At 39.5% G+C, this 23,858-nt stretch overlaps 1 protein-coding gene across 5 annotated transcripts in view; it reads left to right on the top strand.

Moving 5' to 3' along the window:
- Positions 1-14,545: 14,545 nt before the first annotated feature.
- LOC140260410 (solute carrier organic anion transporter family member 1A2-like) overlaps positions 14,546-23,858 on the top strand; it is a 53,854-nt gene continuing 44,541 nt past the window's right edge. For all 5 annotated transcript variants that reach the window (XM_072352781.1, XM_072352762.1, XM_072352788.1 and 2 more), the window contains exon 1: positions 14,546-14,745. The gene's annotated coding sequence lies outside the window, so the exon portion shown is untranslated. The remainder of the gene's footprint in view (positions 14,746-23,858) is intronic.

Below are 23,858 nucleotides of genomic sequence, written 5' to 3'. Positions count from 1 at the left end.
GCCCAAACTTCCTCAGCTGGCGCCGCTCTCGAGCAGGCTCTGACGAACTTTGTTAGTGATAGAGAGCGGATAGCCAGCAGTTAAGATAATGAGCAAACAAAACAAAAACAAACAAGCAAACACCCACACCTCTCTTCTTTTCTTAACCGGAAAGCAGGAAGATGAAAACGAGAGACTTCGTTTTCATAGTCTGTTTCCCTTTCCTGCTCCCCTGTCCCTTTTGGTCAGTGATTCTGTCCTCCCTCCCTGTTCCTCTTTGTCAGAGGGAAGTTGAGTCGTTATATAAGTCATTAATTTAGGAAGAGTTATGTGGTTATGTAGTAAGGATCTCATAAGACATTATAAATCCTTCCTGAAATGCTTGGTTAGCTTGTAACTGCTAGAAATAACTGTGCTGTTAAAATAGGCTTAAGAGAAACACAATATTGACTTCGTGTGAATACAGGTCGTATTTATTAATTGAGTCTATGGGGCTTACACCGAAGTCTGACTGAAGGAACTGGGGCTGTTTAGTCTAGGGAAAAGAAAGCTGAGGGGAGACCTTATTGCTGTCTTTTAATATCTAAAAGGTGCTTACACCGAGAGTGGAGTTGGTCTCTTCTCACTGGTGACATGTGACAGGATGAGGGGAAATGGCCACAAGTTGTGCCAGGGTAAGCTTGGGTTGGATATCAGGACAAACTTCTTTACAGAAAGGGTTGTTAAGCACTGCAATAGCCTCCCCAGAGAGGAGGCTGAGTCACCATCCCTGGATGTGTTTAAAAACCATTTGGATGTGGTGCTCGGGGACATGATTTAGCGAAGGGCTGTTAGAGTTGGGGTTGTATGGTTAGGGTGTGGTTGGACTTGATGAACTTTAAGGTCTTTTCCAACCAGAACAATTTTATGATTCTATGATTCTTTCTCTTGTAGGTTACCTCAGCGGCATCTTGAAGGCAGGACATTACCTCAGTGCTCTCAAACATGGTCTGAGTTTTGAGTGGTCCACTGTGGAGCCTGGAGTTGACTCAAAGATCCTTATGGGCCCTTTCCAACTCAAAATATTCTGTGATTCTTTGATTCTATGTATTTCTAAGGGATAGGAGAGAAAGAATAACAAGAAATTAGAGAGCAGCTTAATGTTTTTGAGACACTTGTGTCCTCATATAGGACTCCCAGATGAATGCCAACCAGTCCTCTATTCAAACATGCAGCAGTGCTGCAGTATATTGTGCTTCCTCTGCAGGCATCCACTACTGCTCAGAAAGGAGTCAGCTAGAAGTGTCCTGCAGGGGGCTAGTGAGGGTAAACTAGCAGTTTGCGCCCTGCAGATGAGAGCAGTTGACTTTGGTTTTCTTTGATGGTTATTATTTATTTTTTTTTTTTGTCAAGTAAATTGCTCAGAAATGCCAATTGTTGTATATGATTTACTTAAAGTGAATTCAAGCTCATGCGGTCCAGTTTATCTTGGACTTTTCAGCATATAAGTCTGTTTTTCATTTTAATACAATTTTTTTTTCCCTCTCGGAAGAAAAGATGAACCTACTAATTATGTACACCACAGAAGTGACACTTTCAAAGCTACTGCCTTTTCAGGCATTCTGTTTCTATCAGGACATTAATCAGTCCTCCAAACAGTGACTTCCTGATGGTAGTTAGTTGCAAATACTTCCATTTTGTCTTTTTAAGAAAGACACTTTTACGTAGCACTGGAGGTAATTTCACAGTCCAGACAATTGCTGACCATTTTGGTCACAAACTAGATTCTGTTCTCTGAATACATCCCATTCCACTATAAATTACTTGAGTAAATGACCTGACCCAAACAGTGCAAAAAAAAAATTGGACAGACTTGCGTCACCAAGTAAAAGAATACCCTCCAAGGATTTCATTTCCAGTTTATGATAAATGACAAGAGAACTCATTTTGCTTAGAGGATTTGCTTGAGCAAACTAAGAAAAGTTATTGCTTCCATTCATGAAAAAAACCTAAAAAGCCATATCATACAATGAGGCAAATTAAAACTGAAAAGGTTTATTCACAATTAGTGAACGAAGTCCTTAGTTCCTAACTGACAGCACATGGATAGTAAATGCAGAAAACTTTTTGAGATGTGTTAGTGTTTAATTTATATAGGGAATACAACGAATTTGCCTTTAGTATCAGTAACCTATCGCAAATGCATTCATGCAACTTTTTGCCAAGCTTCTTAGTGCATATGTGTAAGAGGAGTAGCAGAGGGTGTAAGACCATAGATTGGTCTAGATAACTCTGTGACAACATGCAAGTAGATGACTGCTATTAAGCAGGTTTTATAATAAAACTAGGACTCCTAATATTCTGAGGAGTCACAGTGCACCTGTCACATGCCCGTGTCTGGTCTGATACCCTAACAGACAGCACAGACCTCTAGTTGATAGATCAGGTCAACAGGTGGAGGTGCCTGTGTACCCTTTGCACACCCACTGCAGTAACCTGCTCCTTCTTCCTGAAGGTTTTGCGTGATTTAGAGTTGAATGGATCAGATATTTGCTTATAGACACATCTGGCTCCTTTTCAGCTTTGATGACTGTGAACCTATTATATAAATGCAAGCAAATTAGGTGGGACAGGAGCCTTTCTCTGGGTTCCAGAGGAAGCTCTACCAGCTCCCATCTTTCCCCTTCTCTAGAGGCTGAGCTTACTTGAATAGTGGGGATGGGCACTATAAGCTTCTTTCCAGTGCATAAACAGACAAGTTATTAACTTGGAGGAGTCTGCAAAAAAACTGGAAGAAATCCATTTGTCTGTAAAGCAAAATGGCTTTTCTGTATCCCTGTTTTCTATAAAATTACATGCACTTACAGGTTGACTGGGTCACTGCTACCCTGTGTCCTCTGCTAAATTGCCACCACGCTTTGGAACAGTGCAAGGCCATCAATCACAGCTCTAATTGTGAGAAGCAGACTGTGCTGCCTGCCAGTGGAGATGCATTTCATACTTCCATCATCTGTCCTTTTCTGTAAGTGTGTTTGGGCACCTCAGCTATCTAGGCTTTTCTTGATTTAGGCTGGTTTTGTCAGGGAATACCAGTCACAAATAATGAATTAAGGTACAAATCATGACAGTAAAATCGTGATAGCACTAAATACTATAAGGAATTATTTTATTTCATTGTCTTCAGTTCCTCAAACGGATGGAAAGGTTGTTCAGAATGCAACAGCAGAGGGAGGCAAGGAGTGCTCAGTCTACTGACAGAATCATAAAGATGAACTGAAAATCACACACTATTTGAGTGTCCTTCAGTAGGGAATCAGAGAAGTAATAAAGCCATAAGACAGCACAAAACATTTTATAGGCTCGGTGACATTAAAGATTCCAAGACAATTTTTTTTGGTCAGTTAGTACTTGCTTCACATGAAAGACAGAAGATATAATATCATTACCTTGGTAAATCTGAATGATTTTTAAAACTATAGGCTTGCTTCTGGGAAAACATCTGAATGTTTTGGCACCAGGAGGTGCTGGTTCATTATGATTCCAGTAGCAAAGGCACTCAGGCTCTGTAAAGTATGACTTGAAATGCCATTTATCGGAGCTAACATGATAAGGAAATATAGGATAGAATAGAAAATCTCACGTTTCTCCAGACAGTGGAATCCCAAAGCTGTACAGTATTAGATGGGTCTTCAGTGAGAGCTCACCATACTGTTGGCCTTCTGGGCCTCAAATGCATGCTGCTGGCTTATGTCCAGCTTTTCATCCACCCGGACCCCCAAGTCCTTCTCCACAGGGCTGCTCTCAATGAGCTCTTCTCCTAGTCTGTATACATATCTGGAATTGCCCCACCCAAGTTCTCTGTGTTAAGAAAGTTTTAATGCCTTCTTTGTTAGGCACTTGTAGCTAATTTGGAGTATGGAACACCATGAGAGCTTTTGTACTGTTTTGCAAGGAGTATTTTTTGTTCTTTAAGTAGACAGTGTACTTATTTTTCAGCTCCTGGTATGAAGGAGCTGCTGATCTGCATGGGGAATATTTTACTTCACTAATAGTACGATTTGTTCTGGGGTAATGATTGATGTATTTGCCAAATAAAATATTAACATAACACCCTGTGGATGGCTTGTTATTGTTTCATGGCCTTATGCAAATGCTAGCTTTTAAAAGTGAAAACTTGGCAGGTTTCCATTTCTTTAGAACTGACTGGACAACGGGAAGTGATCCAAGGGATGGAGCACCTCCCCTATGAGGACAGCCTGAGAGAGCTGCAGAAGAAAATGCTCTGGAGAGACTGATAGCAACCATTCAGTATCTAAAGGAAGGCTTTAAAAAAGAAGGGGACAGATACTTTAGTAGAGTCTGATGGGATAGGACAAAAGGAAGTGATTTCAAACTAAAAGTGGAGAAATTTATGTTGGAAATAAGGAAAAAGCTCCTTACAATAATGGTGTTGAGGCAATGGAACAGGTTGCATAGAGAAGCAGTGGATACTCTGTCCTTGGAGAAGTTCAAGGTCAGGCTGGATGGGGCTCTGAGCAGCCTGATCTGCTGCAGGTGTCCCTGTTCATTGCAGGGGGGTTGGACTGGATGGCCTTTAAGGATTCCTTCCAATTTAAATGATTTCATGATTTTATGATTGTATGGAATACCTAAGCAAATAGAATTTCTAAACGTAAGAGGAGAAACATATGAACACTAAAACTGGATTTACTGACTACTAGATGCAGACAATATTCCTTCTTATCCTCTATCAAGCATTCTTGAAATTTGTAACCTGTGTACTGGGAAAATGTGGGGGCTTTCTGCTGTTTCATCATCTTTCTCCTTACTACCTTTTCTTGTACTTGTGGATGAATAATGCAATGGTTAATTATTTGTCCCCTGTAGTTTTTGAGGGGAATACAAGCGAACTCATGAATTCTTCTACAGTGTGAGTTCTGATGGTAAAAGCTGGAATGATCAAATTTCTGATCAAGAAGAGTTGCAAGAGGCACATGAACCTCTGTCTGCCCATACATACATAGTCACCCTCACCGGTGCTTGGTCTAGTCAGCACTGGCATGGACCCTTTCCTCAGGGGGAAACTGTACCTCTTTATCAGGGCATAAGCCCTGCTAGAACTGTAGTTTACTTTTCATCCGTGAAGCCTAAAACCTACCTCTTACTGTCACTGGCCATTCATGCTTTTGGCCTCTTAGCCAACTGCACATCAGAAACATGCTTGACTTGGCGGAGCAGAGATGAGCTGCAGGTCTAGAATCTTTGCTGCTAGTATGTAACAATCTGTTGGTTAGGCTGCCAAATACTTGGGTAGTACAGATAGGAAGGCATATACTGCAGTCAAAATAGCCCCACTTATGGTGAACTCCCTGAACACTGTTGAAAGGCTATCCAAGTCTTTTAGTTCCCAGTCACCTTGTAAACACTTTGTGAAAAAAAAAAACCTTATTGAGGGTGAAATAATATTTGGGATGCACATATACATAGGTACTGAGAATTACTTGCGGTCTCAGTCAGGATCCATACGAGGAAAGGAGCATAGAGGTATATAGACAGTGTATGCACAATGAAATAGCATAGCACAAGAATACAGGGCCAAATGTCTGTGTGGGTTATTTGCAATATAGCTGCAACTTAATGTTTTTTGTTATTTTTAGGTATAATACCTTTTCTCTCTTGCACTGTGTGTGGTTAAAGCTTTCTTCTGCCTCAAACCTCCTGAAATAGAAAGGACATCATTTATCATTGCATCAGAGAGCAATGGCAGTTCCGTTACCTCATTATCAGATCACAGTTGTGTGTCACTTCACATTAATTATGCCTGTATATGCAAGGCTGGATTAGTTCTGTAGGGCCAATTTACAGTATCAGAGGTTGTGACGTTACTCTGTTGACAACCGCGGACTTCTGTTTGTCATCTGCACTGCCCCTGGGCAGAGCGTGAAGGCTGAGGGAAAGGCTGTTTCCAGCTAGGTCAAGAACAGCACCACCTCAGCAAATTGTCTGGTTTGTAATCTGGCTTTGGGAAATTATTTTCTTTCAGGGAAGAAAATTTATTATTTTTTTCCATAGCATTATTTTTGTATGTGTGTTTATGCCTCCCTCTCCCGCTTTCTAGCAGCGACGAGACAGCAAATATCACTCTGTTTTCTGGTGTCCTGAGCTCTTAGAAATAATGTTTTTGGAACATTACTTTATCTGAACTTTTATTTTATTTTATTATTTATTTATTTATTTATTTACTTTATTTTTTTTATTTTCGAATCTGATGGAAATACTTGATTAGCAAGTGAGCAGCAAAGTACTGAATGAGACCTCTTGGGTCTCACAAGTAGGCTTTTCCCTCACCCACAGGCACAGCCCTACAAGACTGTCACTGTGGAGGGGCTAGCTAGGAGTGGTGGTGAGCCAGATCCATTCAAACAGTCCAGGCACACCCATCATGAGACATGACTGCAGCAGAGACCTCAGAATGAGCCAAGAACCAGGCACACCAAAATTTAGGCAATAGTGTTGATAGGGCTTCTGTGCAGAGGGTGTCCTGGGTGAGGCCAGTCATGGGAATTAAGCCTGACAGAAATATTAGTACAACCAATCTGCATGTTTTAGCTCATTCTCAGTTCTTCCCACCTCTTACTCATCTCCTGTTCCCCTGGTTATCTGTTGCACTGAGGTTAATTTCCTTCTGGGCTACCTTTTGGAGTCAGGCAATGAGTTCCTGCTGAAGTCAAGCCCCGGTGCAGTGCTGGAATTAGCTTGTTGCAGGGACTGCTGAACAAAGGATGTGAGCTGACCTTCCAATGGTTTTGCAGCATTCTTTCTGCAAAGTCCACTAGTGTCAACCCAGGAGGCTACTGGTAGATTAGAGGCAGTCAGAGATGCCCATTTATCCCTTCTGCCCAAAGATCAGTTCTTATTTATTTTTTTTCCTTTGTTGACCTGGAAGAAATGATAAATAACACATAAGTTAGTTTTGTGGTTAATACTAAACCAGGTATTTTGAACATCTTGCTTCCACAGGTCAGTTTCAGCTGTCCATCCTAGCAGTGTTGCTGCAACTGGTCCTGGCGTTGGTCTTCTGTTGAAATGACCAGACAGCTCAACTGAATATACGTAAGATGTTCACAAGTGTTTTAGTCATGTACAAATGATCCTCCCCAGGGTGATTTTCATCTATGATAAAGATTTAACCTTTAATTTTTTGAAGGTTTATCCTATTCCCTGGTTTTTCTTGGAGGCAGAAGATAATGGAAAATAACTTCTATCCATGCTGTGTGTAAACAGTGTTTTAATAATAGCTTAAAACAACCAGTTTTTGATTCTGTCTTTGCAAGCCTGTGACACTGCTAGTGGTTCTGACAGTGACAAGTTTTGATAGCTAAAACAGATAACATTTGGTAACATTTAACTTAATAGGTCCTTTAGTGCAGTCTTGTCATGGAGCTAAACTTGTTTGTTGATAAATGGAACCATCAGAGACAGAAATTTCTTCTGTGAACTGCTTTATTTTTAATCATTTCTTCAGGGCCTTGTGATGGACAACTGTAGTGCATATTGTACACTGTATTTATTTCCAGCTTTGCTGTCACAGATGCCATTACTAATTTAATTTGGGGCATAATTTCTCTGTGGCATTTTAAAACACTGAAATATTAAATTTGTTACAACGTAGTAACGTGCAATGTCTGCAAAGTACGGCAAATTGGGGTATATGCACGCAGTTCTATGGATATGGTTGCTTTTAAAACTCTGACTGTAAGCTTAAAAATATCCTGCGCAATGGAAATAAAATACAGTGTACTTCCACTGTGTGTGTACGTGTTCAGTAATGCAGTCTTGGATCAAAGGCTCATCCAGAGTCTAAAAATTACATAAACTTAGAAAGGACACAAAGTGACTTTCCTTGGGAACATTCTTCCAGGCTCTCACGGTCTCTGGTTAAGAATCTTACAGACATAATGTTTACAGTCTAGAGTATTTAGTAGGTTCACAAGTATAAAATAGAATTACTTTAAGTTCCTTTGTTTAACCTGTTTATTTTTCTGCTTTTTACGGTATTCTGTGCCTGTTATTTCGTGGTATATTGTAACCACTTTCAGGTTCTCAAAATGCTTTACACGTTTTCACAAGTGGACAGGCGATGGCAAGTCACACAGTGATTTGTAGTTCTGGCAATGGAGGTTGGTCATCCTAAGTCTTCAGACTGGGGAGCTGAAAAAGATAATATCCCGTTATTCTGTGTGTGACTTTCTTTTCATCTGTACAGAAATGGTAAGATTATTTCAACTTGCTGTAATGGAGGACTTTGTGAAATTGACACCACATGCTTTGGGCTGTCTGCAGAGATGATAGAAATATTCTTCAGTGGTTGTAGATCTTTTTCACAGTTACCGAACATGTTATTCTTTACTTAAAGGGCTCAACTCTTGAATTCCAGAAAATAAAATTGGTTTTGGAATGTTTCTTTTGTTGTTGTTGTTGTTTTGGGATGCTATTTTTTTTGCATGCTTTCTTTTGCCAGTATGTAGCTCTAGATAAATTTGAAGCTTGCACCTGAAATAACAGCATTGGCTGATGTTGGATGCAAAGCAGGCTGCATAAATGTTGCCACGAAGAGGGAATTGCTCTTACTCTCTAACTAGATACATATGTTTTCCTTTAATATCCAAAACTTCATTGACATTTGGCCATCCTATCTGAGGGTTGATCTTCCTTCCCTGACCATGATTTCTGACAGCAATGGCGGTGTGAATACTGAGCAATGGAGAAGTTTTTAAGGCAGGATGTGAGAACTCTGCAAGTGTCATGTGCAGCTCAAATCTCATTCTTCTGGGAGAGTAGAGTAACCTCAGAAATAACCCTTTGGGGTAATAAATGAAATTGCAGGAGATATAAATCACTATTTTTACACATGCAAGCCAAGAGATTACTCATCAGATGTACTGGTTGAGTGATCTTTGCAGCTAGAAATAAATTCCGCTTACCTCCCTTACGTCTTTGGAACTAAGGGCTTAGAAAAATCTAGCACTTTAGCTATAAGTTGTAGGAAATACCTGGAGGCTTTCATTGCAGGAATTTGGATGGGCTGTAACTTACTTGTAATATCTGTGTCTTTAGTGCAGAGTTCCCAGTAGAAAAACATTAAGCTCTCACACATAAAGTAAAAACATCCCATTGCTTTCAGAATGTTCTGTTAAGTCTTACAAATCATGATTCCAGCAGCATAAGGCTGAGGCTGCAAGGAAAATTAGGCTGAGGAACTTGATAAAATCTTTAGAAATAACTTCTTATTAAAATTTTGAGTTTCAGAATTTTGTACTGTATAAATGTCTAGACTGGTGTGTATTTCCCTCAGCAAAGCGAGTGCACCCTCCTTCCTGTGCTCTGCAAGTTCTGCTGTTAACTCTGAGACTTCTTCCATGCTAGGCCTTAGCGGTCTGCTTCTCTTTCTCTTTTTTTATTATGCGTCCACATAACATTAATTCCAGTAGGAATAAGGCCAGAGGAATGGTAACCATTTGGTTGTATGATGTCTCTCGCTCATCTGATGCAGAGGAAAATGTTAAGTGTATCTTTGGTGTTTGTGGAAGACTAGAGCCTGCCATCTTAGATGAGTTATACTTAACTAATCTCTGAGAAGTATTGATAGTATGAAGTCGAGACAAATATTGTGAATGTTGCAACACTTTTTGTACAAGTCTGCAATAATCCATATAACAAGCAATATTTCATTTTCTGAGCAGGTCTAGTCAGTACACAACTACCTATCAAAAAGCCAATAAACCTGCTTCCTGTTTTCTGGCCTCTCATTTTCCAACTGCAGAGCTTTCTAACTTCCTATCTTTTTTTCCCCCTCCCTAAGATTAGATTTATGAATCATTTGCAGAGGAAGAAACTCTTCTGCAATGTTTTTTACATTGGTCCCTTTTGATGATTCATTTTAACACAGATGCTGTCATTTAACTCTGCTGGTGCATCGGAGGCTCAACATGTAATTTTTTTTCTAATAGCAGTAAGCTATCAGAATTGTTTTCTCCTTTGTCATATAATTTCTTTGAAAAGGTCAGCATGGTCCTATCTTCTGGGTAGAATTTATAGAATTTTGAATTTAGTGATCAAGGTTTAAAATCAAAACCTTTTTTGACAGAATAACCGTGATCTTAACAATCATTTTACTGGGACCAGAAAATGGAGCCTTATGTAAGTAAAGAAAATAAGGATATTACATTCAAAAATCGACATCTGAACAACATCTTTCAAAATACATTCAGTTTGTTGGGGGTTTTTTTGTTTTTGTTTTTTCCCTTTTCCTTTTTTAGTACTTTTGGATTTTTTTCTTAAGTAAATACAGAATCCCTGTGCATTCACTTGTGACTGAACCAGGAGTGTGAATCAGCACAGTTCTTTTTACTTTGTAAATCTCAGTTTACAAAGTCAAGGAGCAGATTTCTTGTTTAAAAAGATCTGTAATAATATATTTCTATTTTTACATACATACGATTTTACAAGATGTAAGAAAAGTCAAGGGATCACTTTTAATAGTGATAGGACAAGGAGGAATGTCTTCAAACTATAAGAGGGGGGATTTAGGTTAGATGGTAGGAAGAAATTTTTTACTGAGAGGGCAGTGAGGCACTGGCACAGGGTGCCCATAAAAGCTGTGGGTGCCCCATCCCTGGAGGTGTTCAAGGCCGGGTTGGATGGGGCCCTGGGCAGCCTGAGCTGCTGGGTGGTAGCCCTGCCCATGGCACAGGGTTGAAACTGGGTTATAGAATCATAGAATGGCTTGGGTTGAAAAGGACCACAATGATCATCTAGTTTCAACTCCCCTGCTATGTGCAGGGACACCAATTACCAGACCAGGCTTTAAGGTCCCATACAAACCAAGACATTATATAATTCTGTGATAAATAACACATCTTTTCTGGTCAGATACTGACATTGTTCACCATATCTAGGTAAAGTAACGTTTATTTGCCCAAATAAAACTGGGAAAAACTGTCTTAGCGTCATAGAATAGTTTAAGTTGGAAGGGACCTTTAAAGGTCATTAAATCCAACTCCCTGAAGTTCCCTAATCTTTTTTTTTTTTTTTTTTCATTCATAAATAAGCATTTTTCTTTTCTTGTTGAACATTTATGAAGTTGGCACAGCAAGCAGTGCCCTTTTGAGTATTAGCAGCATAACTGAATAGAACAGTAAGAGAATATTTTTCATTAAATGATTTAACTCAGGTATACGAAAGCATACATTCATAGAATTATTTTTTTAAGTAGTGTTTCAGAGAAAAAAAGCAATAAAGGCAGATAATTATTCCAGTTAATGAATAAATGAAACATATTATTATATTATTAAAGCCAATGATTGTTTATTGCTGACCATATGGACTTGAAGGTTATAATTTCAGGTGTATCTCTCTCTAGTAATGAGAGTTTACTCAAAGGTAACTATGATCAAACAAACTATAATGAATTCAGTGATGAAAATCTAGTTCTTACTCTCCTGCAGCATGTTTGGCTGTAGGAATCCTGCTCAGAATCTCAGGCAGGAAAGAGTATTTATAGCTGTAGATGACACTGCAGTGTTACAAAGTTTGCAGCACTGTTGATGCATCGTGTAGGATTTGGAGATAAAAAAGGAGGCAAGAACGCCTAGTGAAGTAGGATCTACTGTGATTGGCAAGAAGAGTTGAAGAAGAATGCCTTTAATTTGTTGTTACCTTTATCTTTTCTTTCTGTTTTGATCTTGTGGACCAGAAAAACCCTCAACTCTAATTTTCAAATAAGATCTCTGAAGTTCAACAAGTGCATAGGAAGAAATACATAGCAGAGCACAAATTCAGCTGGATCTGCCGATGCATAAATAGGGAGCAGATGCGTATTTATATGAATCTTATACATCTATTGACTGTTCAGTTTAAATTGGAGAAAGGCTGGAGAAATGTGAGTATAAAGCTGACAGCTGAGAGGATTCCCTAGGAATGACAGGAGGAAAGCTCAGAGGTTTGGCTTATCCTCTGTAAGTACAGAGGGAGATGAGTTTCTATCTTCTGTGAATAGGAGCTGAGCTTTAGCTAGTTGTTCTGGTGTTAGGCTTAGCTAATGCTGCAAGATTCCTTCAAAGGTTGTTTTAACACCAAAGGCATGGCTGTTCAGTTTCATTATTTTGTTCTCACTGGTATTTTTATGCCTTTTCCAGCAAATTCAGCCAGTTAGTGAGCTCTAGAAATAATATTAGGAGCGTTCCCATTACTGTTTCCTTAATTAAATGCATTCTGTTTAAAAATAAATAAATAAATAAATAAATAATTGTTACTGTTTTAGTTAATATGCAACTATAATTACACTGCCATCTATTATCTATCTCACCTGATGTTTGAGTGTTCGGTGTAAAATTTTGACTCAATAGCACTTCATGAGATTGTTAGTGGGATGCAGTAGTTCTTGCCTTCTATCTTTCCCCAAGTGACACAGGATTTTGTTGAAGGTTGGAGCTAGCCTGTGAATAGGAAGGAAATTTGTGCCCATAAGTAAATTCTAGGTTGGTCTAAAAGAAATCCTTTTGTACTTGTAAACTGCCCATCTCTTGTCTCAAAGCTGAAGGATTGCACCATAATTCCTATATTCCCATAAAAAGGCTTCAGTGTAGAGGAGTGGAAAATAACAGCTTTATTTAATTTAACTTTTGTTGGTGTTGTTCTGTATATTTTCCCTTTTTAGCCAGGTAAAAGTTAAAGACAGATTCACATGCAGACTTCCACATTTATATGGGAAAAGAGTGTGCAACAGGGAGTGGCATTGCGGTTGAGGAAAGACGAGGAGCATAAGGGATAGTAAGGTTGTATCTGAACAAGAACTGAATCCAGAATGAGTATGGGAGAAATATCAGCCTCTCAGAAGCACACGTTGACTTTAACCATGTGGGTAATTGCATTCTGTTCAGCAGAGCTCTTTAGGATTCCTTTCAATTCAATAATCTTTTACAATCTACTTACTTATTTTGTGCTTTAAACTTGTTACGACCTACGTTAAAGAGGGTGAATTATTAACTTCTTAAGTGACACGCAATTTTTAACATATTTTTCTGGGTGGTGCTAAGTATCCACTTCTCCTGTGAATTTCAGTTGTGAATTTAGCAGTATCCAGGATTTTTCACCTTCTACATCTGGATAGAACATAAGTTCAACATGTGTTATGAATGTGTGAAGTTTACATGCAGCTGAAAAGCATACAATGCATTAAACATTGAAATTATCAGATTTGAAGGGATTTATTACCTGGCCAAGTCCTGGAGAAGACATCCTTCTCTCCAAATTGAAAAGATATGGATTTGATGGGTGGACTGTTTGATAGATGAGGAACTGGTTACAAGATCACATTTAGCGAGTAATGGTCAATAGCTCAATGACTGGACAGAGATCAGTAATGAGTGGTGTCCCTCATGGAACAGTACCAGGACAAGTGCCCTTTAACATCTTCACCAGTGACATGGACAGGAGGATTGAGTGCACTCTCATCATGCTTGTGGATAACATCAAGCAGCTGATACACCCAAGGGATGGGATGCCACCAGGAAAGACCTAGACAGGCGTGAGCAGTGGGCCCAGGTGATCCTCATGAGTGCTGGGTCATGGTAACCTCTGCCATCATTACAAATGAAGGGATGTAAAGATAGAGTACAGCCCCACTGAAAGAAACTTGAGGTTACTGGTGGATGCCAAACTGCTCTCCAGGAAGAGGGAAGCAAGCAAAGGAGAGTGGGATTCATTGTACTCTGGCCATTGAACATCATACTGTGAAATAAAGCATACTTAACTCTCTGCTTTGTCATTTATGTGGTAGTTTTCAGAGGTTTCATAGCATGCAATTAAATGCTGCCAGCTGCAATATTGCCATCGGCTGAAATTCTCATGTGAAAGAGGTGGCTAAGCAGGCTTCTTTATTTCCTTTTTCACCACTTGCGGTGATCTCAGTAAGGCTTGCACTCCAAGTAGCTAGTCCCTGTCTTTTCTGTTTTGCAAAGTTTTTATTCTGTAGAAATGCCCTTTGGATGACTTGCAGCAGTCACCTGTGGACATTATAGTAATTGGGCCAAATGCATACATATATGTATGTATATGTGTGTATGAGCTCATTTACAATCTCAGATCTGCCTCTGTGGAATTTATTTATTTAAATACAGACCTTTACCTTCTTTGCTGACCCTGGGTTTATAAAGATTAATTTAATTCTAAGGGGATTTCTGGCACTGTGTAAAGGGACTGCTAGTCTCTTTAACACATCATGTTAACGAGAGTGAACCTCAACTCACCCATATGGTGTTTTTTCCTTGACAATATGCGTGTTCTTGCATTAGTAACTCTTTATTTGTGGTGAATTAAGGAGCAAAACAAAACAAACCACCAAAACTTCACAGGGTTTGTGAAAACAGCATTTTGTTGCCCAGCTTCTAGAGTTTCTGACTAATGTTTAGAGGACAGTAAATATTTTTTTTTCCTTATGAGTTTTCTGTTCCTTTTGTCTTTTGCCTTATATGACCACCTGCTTTCAAGGGCAAACAAACTTGGCTGTCTTCCTGGGCTTGCAGCTGCTTTTGTAAGTTTTCTTTGAAAGAGAAGAGAGCAGCTTGAACACAGAACTTGGATGTTGCAGCTCTGCTGGAGAGGGTAGACTTGGGTGGGGGAACAGAGACAAACACTACAGCTCTGGTGCTGTTAGGAGTCAGCGTAGGGCTGCTTCTCTTGAGCTGACAGCTCTTACATATCTATCACATGCAACCTGGACCAAAGGTGAGTGGGGATGGTAATTGGTACCCTATGGCTTGCCAATGAGGAACTATCTGTTTGATAATGATATGGAGGTAAAAGGGAGGAAGGGAACCATTCTGGTAGTGGATGTACAGTGAGGGCACCGGGTCTTTCTGCACTGCCATCAGAACTGGTTTTCGTATCCATATCATAGTGTAGACTTAGAGCAGTCTTTCCTTGTCTTATAATAACTTAGTCTTGTTTGTGGAAATTGCTGCTATTCTATGCTTCACTAGAGGCATTGGTGATTGGTTTTGTTTTGTTAAGGTATAACAGTTTTCTTTGTTGGATGGCTTCAGCTGCCTAACCATGTACACGTGGGCAGCCACTTCTGTTTTATTTTGATTCCCTAAGTAGATTCCCTCAGATTGTAGCAGAGTTCTATTCCCCTATTCCCAGTGGCACTGATTTCCGTCTTTCAGGTACTCCATCTGTGCTCAGTTACAGTATAGTAGAATAGCTGCCATAAGCCTCTAGAACAACCTTTGGCTATGAGACAGGAGGGACAGGAGAGTAGAAGCTATGCCAGCTCATAATGTGAGAGAATGATATATATATATATATAATGATATCTAATACTATTACTTGCAAACTGGGGAAAGGTAACTGCACAAGGAGAGTTCTGTGGCTTCAACAATACTCTTTAATACAATGAAAAGTAAAAGCATTACACAGAAGGTGCAGAAAAATTCAGGGGCTTCAATAGTGCATCTATAGGTGAGTAACACAAGTAGGTACAATAAGAAGTTAAACAGAAAATGGTACTGGGTGGTAATGAGTGATATATCCTTAGAAAATACAATCATGCTTTATTTTACGTTGTGCATTTGGGTTTTATTGAGACATATTTTGTACTGAAGTTTCACCTGGTATGTGATGTACTGAGTTTTGTTTCTAGGGACTTCTACGTTTAGCTTTACTTTGGAAAATTGGTCAGGCTAAATAATACCTCTGTAGATTTGCATTTATTTGAATATCAAACTTACTCTACTTTCACAGGAGAAATCCAAATTGCTAATGGTACCATATTTTTTGCCCAAATGAAATAGTTTTCTCAACAGATTGGCAGACCACTGGTGTGATTTTCAGGTCTACTCACTTGCCAGCCTTTAGCTGCAGTGAAATAGTTAACAGTGTTCATGTATGAGCAGTGTTTATGTTTCAGATCAAACCATGATGGAAAGTGGTAGGGTAAATACATGCTTTCTTTATGTCTCTGTCAGTCTAAAATAACAAGCATTTGTTTGAAGAAATATTTCCTAGATTACGAGGCACAGGCATCATGCACCCAACATGTAAAATGAGTGCACGCTCCGGGCCAGCTCATTTGGTGAATATTTCAGTTTCAGTTATATTATTATGCAAACTTCGAGGAAAAAAAAGATTCTGTAGGAAATAGAAAACAAAAGAAAAGCTTCTGTTACTGTGATTTGTGCTAGTTCTGTAGTTCTAATGGTAATACAGCCCAACGAACTAAAGAATGCTATTTTGGTAAGTGAATATGCATTGAATGCTGTTGTCTGGATTAAAAAAGTCCAGATCGCTTTTGATTAGAACTGTTCGTCAAATTACTAGAATGTGATGGATGTGTCTGGAAGAGGAAGAAGCTCACAGTTAGGTTTAAATTTCTTCCCTGAGCAATTCATCACCTGAGCATTAGTCAGATAGCCAATCTCCAGTCCCTTTCAGGATATATAAATAAATAAAACATAATAACAGAGCAGTAAGATTTATGACTATGACTGATCTCACAAGAGTCTCCTGCTTGCATTTCTACATGGAGGGTACAGAGAAGAATTTCTTAAAACATACGCAATCTTGATTCTTTTCACAGGCACGTAGTTGCAATAGGTTAAATCCTTCAGTCTCTATGCAGTAAAACCTGTTGCTTAATATCGTGATTAAATGAAGAAACTATGGGTTTCAGCTCTAGCATGAAACTAGTTCTTGTATGGAAGAGCTCTCCAACTTACCATTTTCTTTGAGTCCTGAGAGTCAGACAGAATTGTTTAGTTCGTGTGCTGACGTGATTCTGTATGAATGCATTTTGGTCTCGGGAGTTGCAAAAAGTTAGTTCTATCACCTCTATGGTTCCCTTTACCTTAACTGTTTCCTATTTATACTTACATCTCTGAGATTTCCATATATATATATATATATATGTATATATACACACACACACACACATATATATATACATATATATATATTTTTTTCTCTAGGCTGCTCATTACTTGCCTCCTAAGTTTCAGCATGCTATCCTAACCTTTTTTTTGAACTTTACCCACAAATCCAGCAGACAAAATACTACTAATTTATGCTTTCTAAATCATTTGTCCCCACTTACCGGACAACGTCATCATATGTGTTGTTTTCAAGCTCTAGATATTTGTATCTTTTTGACAATTGTCATAAAGAATTTTGACAAAATAAATTATCAGAAAGGTAAGAACTGATATTAGTTCAGGCAGTATTATTTTAAATCAGAATTGTAGAATGGTTTGAGTTGGAAGGGACCTTTAAGATCATCTAGTTCTAACTTGCTACTGTAGGCAGGGACACCTCCCTCTAGAGCAGGTTGCTCAAAGCCCCATCCAGCCTGGCCCTGAATGCTTCCAGGGCTGGGGCATCCACAACCACTCTGGGCAAGTAGTTCAAGTGCCTCTTCACCTTCACAGTGAATAATTTCTTCTTAATATCTAGCCTAGACCTATGCTTTTCCAGTTTAAAGCCATTTCCCTTCATCCTGTCACTGCCTGCCCTTATAAAAAGACCCTCCCATTTTCCTGTAGGTCTTCTTCATGTACTGGAAGACCTCTATAAGGTCTCTCCTTCTCCAGACTGAAGAGCCCCAGCTCTCTCAGCTGGTCCCTGTAGGGGGGATGTTCCAGCCCTGAGATAATGAATTGCTGAAGCTAAGCAGAAACTGGGAAATTCAGCGTTTTATCCCACAGCTGCAAAGGAAATTCCTGTTTACCTGAAATTGCATATTTTTCCTTTGTGCTGTATTTGCATGTGTGCATGCACATAATGGCAATGGAATGATCTGTATACCAAAGCTCCTTGCTGCAGAGCTCCCACAGAGTTTCCACTTTGCTTTTGTAGTAAAGTGAATGGTGTGAAATCTCGAATTCAGACATTCTTCTTATTCTCTTTTGAAATGGTCTGATATTGACCCAAGGTGTTTCCTAGTTTATTAGTATTTCTTCTTGTAGTCAGATTTTGTCTTGCCAGACCTGAAAGCGATTTTTAACATGAATGATAGCTTTGTGAAAAGTCACATCAGAGATGAGATTTGCCCATAATTTTATAAAACTGGTTACCAGAATGTGGGATGGAATATTTTTGGAGAAGAATGTGGATACATTAAAGTTGATGGCTTTGATACAATTCTCTGAAATTCTCTGTGAATTCTGTGCAAGAGTTATTTTAAGCAAAAATAATACATTCACCATCTTGTTTCAAGATTTTAGTTTTACCTTAATGTTAGAAATCTCTTCTTCTTTCTCCTGTTGCCTTGTGTGTTCACTGAATGAATCTGCATTGTTTCTGCACAGCCACTTGGGCCATACGTTCAAATCAATTCTGACTGATTAGTTATTGTATGTTTGAAGCGGTGTCTGCCTGCAACCTCAAAGAACACCCTAATATCTCTTCCTGTGGATGTTTTTGCTGAGTGTGCTGTACTGCTTCTAAAGCCATAGTTAGTTATTCACAGATCTTCCTTCTTCCTTTCATTTCCATGTATTCTATAAGGAAGAGGAAAAATGGAATGAAATTCTTTTTATATCTGCTGGACTGAGACCTGAACACAAGCACAGACTTCTAGAGATGGAGTGATTTCTCCTTTGATTTTACAGAGCAAGTTTTGCAGCATGCTGTTCTAGAAAACCACTGTCTCACCTATTACTGCTAAGTTGGACAATGACTAGTTATGTGGCTAGTTATATTAGCTTCTATTCAGACACTAAGGCTGATCCAGCTGAAAGTGATACTGACGGTGATGGTGACTGCAATCATCTGTGGAGTCATCTGTCTGCAATACCAATTGTTCAATGTCAAAAGTGTGGAAAGAGATGTTTTAAAATTAGTTTACTGCTTGGAGTGGTGATTCACAGAAGTTATATTGCTAAGGTGTGGAATGAAGAGGATGAATATTAGGAAGAAATATACTTCTTCAGTCAATTAATTCCAAATAACATGGTGTAGTGGCTTTACCTTACATCACTCAGTGTGTACATGGTTATGAGCTTGTATTAATGTCATCAGTGCTGTGCTTCATTTGCCTGTATTTGAGCTGGGAAAACACTGAATGAATAATGAAATAAACATAAACTTCTTCCTTTCCAGAAATAAATTGAGGGTTTATGCTAGTTTTATTTACTGTTTGTACTCTCTGGGTTCATGAAATGATACATTGATTAGGTCTTTTCCAAACATACTTATATCTGGTCTGTTAGCTGCATGTTATCTGGTGGAGTGCACACAAAGCCTCTTGGTAAGCTTTACTGTAATGAGGAGTGTTGATATGCTGCAAGGCTGTGTAGGGATGTGGTCAGGAAAGCCAAGGCTCAACTGGAACTGGACTTGGAAAGGGGTGCAAGGAAGGTGCATCAACAAGAAAATTCAAAGTTCAGGAGGAAGTATCCCCCTTGTGAGTAATGTAGGCAGTCTGGTAGCAACAGATAAAGAGAAGGCAGAGGTACTCAGTAGCATTTTCTTTTGCCTTTGTCTTCACTAGCAACTGCTCTACACACAGCCCTCAAGTGGATGACTGGAAATGTGGGAACTGAGGGAGGGATGCCCCCAGCAAAATCAGGTTCTTGACTGCCTGAGAAACCTGAATGTCCATAATTCTATGGGTCCCAATGAGATTCATCTCAGAATCCTGAAGGAATTGACTGATGTAGTCACCAAGTCACTCTTGATGACATTTGAAAAGACACAGCAGTCAGGTAAAGTACAAAGTGACAGGAAAAAAGTCAATGTCACACCCATTTTTAAGAAGGGTAGAAAGGATGACCCAAGGAACTACTGACCTATCAGCCTCACCTCTGTGCCAGAAAAAATTAAGAGAGGCTATTTTGAGGCACATGGAAGAGAGGGTGGTGATATGGGGTAAGCAGCATGGCTTCACCAAGGTCAGGTCCTGCCTGACCAACTTTGTGGGTTTTTATGAGTCAGTGGACAAGGGAAGAGCCACTTATGTCATCTGACTGGACTTCAGTAAAGTCTTTGACATGATCACATAACACCCTTTTTTCCAAATTAGAAAGATATTAATTTGACAAGTGGAGTGTTTGAAGGATGAGGAACTGGTTACAAGATTGTACCCAGAGAGTGGTAGACAATGACTCAGTGTCCAAATATTGATTGGCGATGAGTGTACTGGGAATGTTTTTTTTTTAACATCTTAATCAATGACATCGACAGTGGGATTGAGTGCACCCTCAGCAAGTGTGTGGATGACACCAAGCTGTGTGGTGTGGTCAACACACCTGAGGGACGAGATGTTATCCAGAGAGACCCAGGCAGGCTCAAGTGGTGGGCCCAAGTGAATCTCATGAGGTTCAACAAATCCAAGTGTAAGGTGTACCACACCTGGGTTGTGGTAACCTCTGCTATCAGTAAAAACTGGGATAGAGCACAGCTCTGCCAAGAAGGACCTGGGGGTACTGGTGGGTGACAAGCCGGGCGTGAGCCAGCAGTGTGCCCTCACAGCCCAGAAAGAGGACTGTATCTTGGGCTGCACCAAAAGAAGCATGGACAGCAGGGTGAGGGAAGTGATCCTGCCCCTGTACTCTGTGCTGGTGAGGCCTCACCTGGAGTACTGCATCCAGATGGGGAGTCCTCAGTACAGGAGAGACATGGACATGTTGGAATGAGTCCAGAGAGGGGACACAAAAATGATCCAGTGGAAGTACAGATTACTTGTGCTGTGTCTTCTCTGGGCCTCAGGGTCTGCTAGCTTTGTTGTGCATGCTTCCACCTCCTCCTGCAGTTGTGAGCAGCCTCAATGCCTCCTCCTGGAAACCAAACAATTTTGTGATCATCCTGCAGTCAGAACCTGTGCTGGGACAAGTGAAACAACCATTCCAACTAAGATCCACTTCATTATCTCCCACTCTCATGCACTACTTTGAATTTGTTATTTCTGTGAAAGAAAGAATATGATGTCCCATAACCTTTATTTTTCTCTTTCCCGTATTGTAAGAATGCAGGCAAATAAAAAATATCACAGAATTATAGAATGGCTTGGGTTGGAAGGGACCTGAAGGATCTTCAAGCTCCAACCCCTTCCCCATGCAGGGCCACCAACCTCCATATCTAATACTAGACCAGACTGCCCAGGGCCCCATCCAACCTGGCCTTGAACACCTCCAGGGATGGGGCATCCACAACCTCGCTGGACGGTCTGTTCCAGCACCTCACCACTCTTGGTAAAGAACTACCCCCTGACTTCCAACCTAAGTCTTCCTCCTTCAACTTAAAACCATTTCCCCTTGTCCTGCTGTTATCCACCCCTGTAAAGAGTTGGCTCCCCTCTTGTATGTAGGCTTCCTTTAGGTACTGGAAGGCTGCAATGAGGTCACCCTGCAGCCTTTTGTTCTCCAGGCTCCAAGCCCAGCTCCCTCAGCCTGTCTTCATAGTAGAGGTGCTCCAACCCTCTGATCGTCTTTGTGGCCCTCCTCTGTACACTCTCCAACAGCTCTCTGTCTTTTTTTGTATTGGGAGCCCCAAATCTGGATGCAGTGGGCCTCACAAGGGGAGAGAAGAGAGGGACAGTCTCCTCCCTGTCCCTGCTGGCCACCCCTCTTCTGATGGATCCCAGGATACCATTTGCTTTCCGAGCTTCAGGAGCACACTGCTGGCTCATTTTCTCATCCACCAGGACACTCAGGTCCTTCTCTGCAGGGCTGCTTTCAAGACCTGCTCCTTCCAGTCTGTATATATGCCTGGGATTCCTCCAGTGCAAGAGCAAAACCTTGCACTTTGCCGAGTTGAACCTCACTAGATAATACCTACCAACTGACATTTAGAAGCTTTTTCCTTCTTTTTTTAATCCTCTGCTCTGTGGCTAGTTCCATATGCAACATAGGTAATGTACTCATCCAAGAACAGGGTTTAAAAGTGACCAGTATTCTGACAGTTGAGTGCCTCAACTTCTTCAGTGCTGGACTGACAATCATAGACACAATTCCCTGAGTGAAGGGAATGAAGGGAAGGCCCACCTTGCCCTCTTCAACAGGGGCTGCCGATGGAATGAGAACTGATTCTGTTTGACTACCTTGATCTGCTTCTGTTGGCAGTGTAGATAAAGGAGCTTCTGTTGGTTTTAATTATATTGAGCAACATTTGATTTCCTTATTATTCCAGCTGTTTCAATTCACATTAAAAAAAAAAAAAATCTATACTTTCAGATGCTTTAGGGTAGATACTTTAATGCAATTATTTTAATACATTCCAGTATTTTAATTCCTTTTGAAAACAGCAACAACTGTGACAAGAAATACAATGCAGCACGTACATGATACCCCAATCAAAACTTGGGAATGAATAAATGTAACCAGATTCTATCAACCTTGGTGTCATCAGTTGTTCTGCACTGGTCTCAGGCTACCTGTTCAGTAATCTTTTATGTTAAGAACATTGTAAAATAGATGGTAAGAAGCAGTTTCATTAATTCTAATACTAGATCAAACCAAGTTTTTTAATACAGAGATAAAAATGTTATTAAAGAAGAGGTAAGTCCAAGGTCCTTAATTTGAATAACTAAATGGATTTTGTATTTAAAAAATCATTTCTAGAAAATGGATGCTTAATGGCATAGTTGTTATTCAGATCAAGCCTATTGTTAATAACTAAATACATGTAAATGTATTTGTTCAGGTCCAATTATTTCAGCATTCAAGCTGAAAAACTGTGGTATAATGAAGAGCAGTTTTAACTATTGTGTCATCACCATTGTCTCATTCTTTGGCCAGCTTCTGATGTCATGAGTTTCAACTTTTGATGGCATGCATGATGAGCATTCTGAGTTTGAGAATTATTTTTAACAGTGTTATTCAAAGACAGTTTTTAGTTAGAGAAACACTTCTTTGTTAATTGACTGAATTAAGGATATCTGATTTTCATTGCAGTTGCAGCTGGAAACCAGTTTATATAGTTCTCAGAATCCAGATTTTGAGTGACTTTGTTCTTAAATCGAAGTCTAGTTTAAACTGTGGGTTTTGGGTCTGTGTTTGATTATGATTAGTGAAGCATACAAAGACCTCAAAAATAATTCAAACGTATTCTATTTTTCTGTAGAGTTGTTTTGTTGTTTTTATTCTTTTTATCAGGTGTGGAAAAATAGAGGTAAGTATAAGATGTTTGAAACAGAAGTTGTCATTTCCCTTGGGAAACTTCTATTTCAAGTTATTTCAACCATCATTTTTATATTCTGTGCACAGCAAGGAGATGTGTCATACGTAAATACAGCTTTTTGCTAGTTGTATTGCAAAAGGTATGTAGAGCAGTCCCTTCTCTATATAATAATGAAGCTAGACAGAAACAGTTCTTTATCTTCTTACTCTGAAGAGAAGGATTCTACGGTAACCATCAAGCTATATTTGTATGTGAGCTGCTTGAATTAAACCCAGCACAAGTCTAGAAAATGAAGACGACAGCTACTGAAAATGTGCATTACAGGAAATGGATTTTACTCATGCTGTCAATGTATGAAGCTTTAAATAGTTTTAGAAAATCACTCAGTAAAATCCGAACAGCTTGCTAATCACGCTGTCCCACTGGAAGTGAACAGAAGCTTTGCCAACACAGTGTTGGAAGCTATCTCCAAGAAGATTATGTATTATTGAAAAATACTGATATTTTCTTAATGCAAATTGAATCTAATCATTCAAAAGTTCTTATTCAATGTAAGTGAATTTTATGTTGCACAAACATTGTGTGCTTTATTAATTTTAGCTCAAGATTTCTGAAGACAAATCGAGTTCTTACCACAATTCAATTCATCGATCATATGAAACGATCATATTTCCTTAGAAATATCAGCCACTAGGGGATATTTCATCATTTAATACTTTCCTGATATT

This window comes from Excalfactoria chinensis, chromosome 1 (assembly GCF_039878825.1).
Source record: "Excalfactoria chinensis isolate bCotChi1 chromosome 1, bCotChi1.hap2, whole genome shotgun sequence".
NCBI classification, from domain to species: Eukaryota; Metazoa; Chordata; class Aves; order Galliformes; family Phasianidae; genus Excalfactoria; species Excalfactoria chinensis.
The sequence above is the reverse complement of the archived record's forward strand: the minus strand, read 5'-3'. Positions and strand labels throughout refer to the sequence as shown.